Raw genomic sequence first — 5640 nt, forward strand, 5'->3', positions numbered from 1 at the left:
GGTTTGTCATGATAAAGCACTTCAAATGAAATACAGGGTTAGTCCCCAGGGGTCACCCCCACCCCCTACCATTTAAGAAAGTTCTAATATCTTCTAAGTGGTCAAGATCCCCACCCCTAAACCATATATATTCTGGCTTGTCATGCTAAGATGGTTTGAATAATATACAGGGTTAGTCCCCAGGGGTCATCCCGACCCCCTGCCATTTGAGAAAGTTCTAATATCTTGTAAATGGTCGAGATCCCCACCCCTAAACCATATATATTCTGGTTTGTCATGATAAAGCACATCAAATGAAATACAGGATTAGTCCCCAGGGGTCACCCCCACCCCCTGCCATTTGAGAAAGTTCTAATATCTTGTAAGTGGTCAAGATCCCCACCCCTAAACCATATATATTCCTATTTGTCATGTCTCGAACATTTGAATGACATATACGGTCAGTCCCCAGGGGTTCCTCCCCACCCCCAATGTTCTAGTATCTTGTAAATGGTTGAGATCCCCACCCCTAAACCATATATATTCCTGTTCGTCATGTAATGAACATTTGAATGACGTATAGGGCCAGTCCCCAGGGGTTCCTCCCCACCCCCAATGTTCTAGTATCTTGTAAATGGTCGAGATCCCCACCCCTAAACCATATATATTCTGGTTTGTCATGCCAAGATGATTTGAATGATATACAAGGTTAGTCCCCAGGCATCACTAATGCATATAACTTTACTGGACCAAACCAATTTTCACTGGAAGTTGCCCAATGTCAGGCAACCCTGGGAATTACGAATTATGGGAGCTTCGTTTGGGAGACTTCGTAACAGCATCCTGTTACATTCATTTCTTGTTTTTTGTGGATCTTCTCTATGTAGCATACCTGTACATGTAATATTTAGTTTCGGGAACAGGGTCTGGTCATCTCTGTTTGTATGTGTGGGTGACATGTCTTACTAGACTGAACCAAGATTAAAGTATGTCATCATGTTTGGGTGAGCATGGTGAGTGGGGTAATCCAAATTCAGTTGGCACCGTTAGCCACTAGTCTGATGCCCCAGACTAGTAAAATTTTATTCGGACTAGTAAGTATTTGTAAAACTTTGTGAAGACCCATAAGAAAAATGTTAATTTTTGGTGCATGTATTTATGACTGCAAAAATTGATTTTTATCCTTTATTCCATTAGATTTAGATTTGTCACTTGAGCGTGGAAGTTAATTAAAACATTATAATTTGTGACCATGCAGTGATAAGAAATTAAAATTTTTTGATGTTTTAGAATTAAAAAAAAAAGTGAAATCCAATTCTGCCACGAGGACATGTACAATAAGTGAAAATATTGATCTGCATGCTTGTTAGTCTGAGGAAAGAAAAAAAAAGTGAAATTTTCTTGTATTGAACAATTCAATTTTTATGTTTTTTTAATAGAATATTTCAACAATCCAATAAAAAAAGAAGGTTTATATGAGCTGCTGTAAATTAACATTCTGAGATGATTTAAGGAAAGAACCAACTTTTAGAAATTCATGAACTGATTTCCTTAATTTCAGGTTAATTAAACAGTTTACAGTTGATGTGGGTGTTATTTGCTGGTACAATGTAGATAATAATAAGATGATTGCTTCCTGTCTATTTTTGTTTATCATCTAAACAGCTTTCATCAGTATTCTATTTTTAGCTGATCTTATTAAAGTCTGTTTCATATAAGACAACTGCAAATATGTGTAATGTAAAATTTCAGAAGTTTTATCAGTTATTTATGAAAAGTTGGTTAAGTTACTATCAGTAATTGATTAATGCTTGCAAAAATTTGTAGCAGCATAACCTTTAAATATGAAAACAGATTGAGATAGCTCTGAATAATAACCATTTGGAAATAGGTATATATTTGCTGCTGAGGTAGTATGATGCCTTCACTTCCTGTGGAAAGTTATGGAGATGGTAGAACTTTTCTGTGCATGTTGTTCATGTAGAACCTATATTTACAGAACAGTTGATGTAATGGTTTGATTATTAATACAGTATTTGTAACAATGAAGCAAAGTCATTCTTTGCCTTCCTGCATGTCTAAAGAGGACTTTCTAAATGACATGAAGAGAAAATAGTTTTGCTTTACTTTGTAGATCTTATATTTGATATTTGTGGGCATTTTCATAGGCGGATCCAGGGGGGGGGGGGGGGGGGGGGGGGGGGGGGGGGGGGGGGCCTTTTGTGGGAAAAATTTGGTTGATTATATAGAGAATCACTGAAGCATGACTGGAGCAGGCCCCCTCTTATGTCAGTCAGTGGGCCCCCTTATAAAAAGTTCTGGATCCCCACTGATTTTTCTAAAGAATATTATAATAAGAAATTGCATGAGTTATGAATCTGATGTTGCTGTTTCACATAATAGTATGAAGATATTGATAAATGGAGATGATGAATATATGAGACAGCAACCCCAGTTAGGAATTTCTGCACCTATACCATACAAATCAAAATACTACATAAGCTCGTAAACATTTAAACTGAAAATTACAGACAAATTGTATAAGCTTAATTATGTCGTGTATGTCAGTATTGAAATACTGGTCATTGGGTAGATGATACCCTTGGGGGCACGTATATGCTGTAGGCATTGGTCAGTATAGCGACAAAAACAATCATTTCAATTGATGATAGGACGTTTACAAGATTGTGCTTTGTTTTGCGTGGAATGCAGATTACATTGGAAGGTTTATTTCTGGTATCTGACAATGTCTGACAAAGGTTTCATACTGTTGAGTGGGGTGACACGAGGGTGCTCATTTCCCAATCCTGCTTTTTTTTTTAATTTCCCCCTCTCCCCTTCTTTTTCCCAGATACCACATTTTTTTTTTACCCCTTACCCCTATATCATACATAATCCACATCCCAAAAGCGTGTCATCTCATCCCCCTAACCATTTGGTAACTGTTGAAAAAGAATGAAATTGAAAAAAAAATATGTTTTAAATTTATTTACATGTATTAAGAATCTTGTACATTTACAAATGGAAAAATTGCTGAATTTTTCGTTTCTGTTAGATATAAGAAGATGTGGTATGAGTGCCAATGAGACAACTCTCCATCCAAGTCAAAATTTATAAAAGTTAACCATTATAGGTCAAAGTGCAGTCTTCAACACAGAGCCTTGGCTCACACCGAACAGCAAGCTATAAAGGGCCCCAAAAATTACTAGTGTAAAACCATTCAAACGGGAAAACCAACGGTCTAATCTATATAAAAAACTAGAAACAAGAAACACTTATGAACCACATCAACAAACGACAACTACTGAACATCAGATTCCTGACTTAGGACAGGTGCAAACAATTGCAGCGGGTTTAAACGTTTTAATGGTACCAAACCTTCACCCTTTTTCTGAAACTTTAGTTTGCCTCAACCAAATTTTATGAAACTTATACACAATACTTATTACCACAAAACTCAAATCAAGTACAAATTTGGGTAGCGTCACTTTTACCCTTCTTCAGATATTTCCCTTTATAACTTTATATGATATGCAAGCGGGGGCATCATCATGATCATTTTGTGTCCCATTGACACATTCCCCATTTATTTTTTACAAGATTGCTGTCGCTGGTATACATGTTGTAAAAAGGTCAAAACAATGCGAAGTTGTAAGAATGTACAAATGTTTAGGATGTTTTTGGTTGCAACCAATGAAGAACAGCCTTTCTGTGTGAAAAAAACCCACATCCCATAAAACTGCCAAGCATGATGCAAACAAAATAACCTTTCACTACCTTCCAAAATTATGACTAAAATTTTTAAAAAACGCCAAATAAATATGAAGACCTTTGGTTAATGAATTTTGAATTTCCAAAAACAAAATTCTTATAAAAAAGATAAAAGCAAGAGAGAGTTTTATTAACATTGTTTGAATGATTATGAAAAACTGTTGTGTAAATATAAATATTCAATGACATTTCATAAACAGACTGAGACTTTTCAGAAGAAGAAAAGTTCTAAAAATCTTCCAAAATTAAATTTCTGTGGCACATGTTACACAATTCTATATATACATATATATATATATATAAACTACGATATTCAAATAAAACTTGTTCATGCTTTTTTAGTCATGTTAGGTCTTAAGTGTAAGGTGGGTTGTATAAATTAAAAGACACCAAGATTATTATCTTAATTTTAAATCTTGAATTTGACAAAACCTCGCTGACAATGATCTGATGAAGGAAGATATAGAGATATTAAATACGACAATACACATACGTCTTATTATAATTGGCAATCTTTAAACGTACTTTGACACCTATATCTTTTGACAATCAGTAATTCCTGTTTTGTGTAAATGCAAAAAATAGTCAATATTTGGTTACATAATGACCGTTTTGGCCAACGTTCAGTTGTTAGAGCCTTACTGGCGTGTGCCATTGTCTTTTAACTATGTAAAATTTTAAATATAATATATCATGCATATATATGTATATTAATTTTGTTACAGTGTATATTATTTATTTGACACTCATATATATGTTTAAGACGGATGAGATCAATATATTAGCATGAATGTATTCAATATTTTCTTTTGAACTAATGTAACTTATTAAATATTCTCTACAATCGATAGTCATGGAGCAAATATTATCAAAGAAATTTTCTTGGCTAAAATCATTTCCCTGTCAGGCTGTGAAATATTGACGTTTTTATGCAAGAAAGAGAAAAAAGGTATCCATTAATATTGTAGAGATAACACATACACGATGGTATGTTTCTAAAAATTGTGATTTATTTTTGATTCAGCTTGTACATGTGCTACACCAATTCCACTTGGTCATGTTGGTTGAACTGACTTGGTGAAATCTGGCCTTTCCCTGCTGACACGACTTTAAGCAATCATCAATAAATATAAAGACACCTTCCTTCCATTTGATAACTATCATGTGATATCATCTTTAGCTTTTACTTTTAGAATTATTTTTTATAGAACATATGATTTTAAAAATGTAGTATGCAATACTTGGACCTTATTTATGTTATCATGATTATATTAGGTCCCCGTGCAATGATATTGATATTGAGTCTGACATGTCTGATATCAATTATTTCAACATTATCTACAGCTGATCAAGTATTTCCTGTAAGACAGTTGATCAGAGCTAGATTTGTTGTTGCCAGAATATATATAATTCATATCAAATGTTCAGTATCTATTTATCTGGTCAATTTTAGCACAAATCATAGGTGTCAGGGTGTAGCGTTTTGTGCAGTTTGTGTTAAGTATGGTTACACTTTAGACATGTTAGAAATGAGATCCAAATTATCATAAACAAAAGTACAAATGAAGGATTTTACAATGAACATGATGAACAGAAAATAATTAAGTATGCATTATTAAACCTATTAGAGGTGTTGCAGGAGAGAAAAGAGGGGGAGTGGGTTGAAGGCACTTCTTAAGAAAAATTAATTGGTGGTGATCATTTTAAAAAGATAGCCAAAACCATTATAGAAAATATTCTTTTAATTTAAAAAAAATTGTATGCATGGTGGGGTAGAATAACAACTGCATTCAGAACACCCGTCATTTATTTCTAAACCATTCCTTATCATCTTATACAATTTTAAGTTGTATTTTAATTTTCATTCCTAGATGGAGAATGGTGGGATCG

Source organism: Mytilus californianus, unplaced genomic scaffold, assembly GCF_021869535.1.
Source record: "Mytilus californianus isolate M0D057914Y unplaced genomic scaffold, xbMytCali1.0.p SCAF_10, whole genome shotgun sequence".
Lineage (NCBI taxonomy): Eukaryota > Metazoa > Mollusca > Bivalvia > Mytilida > Mytilidae > Mytilus > Mytilus californianus.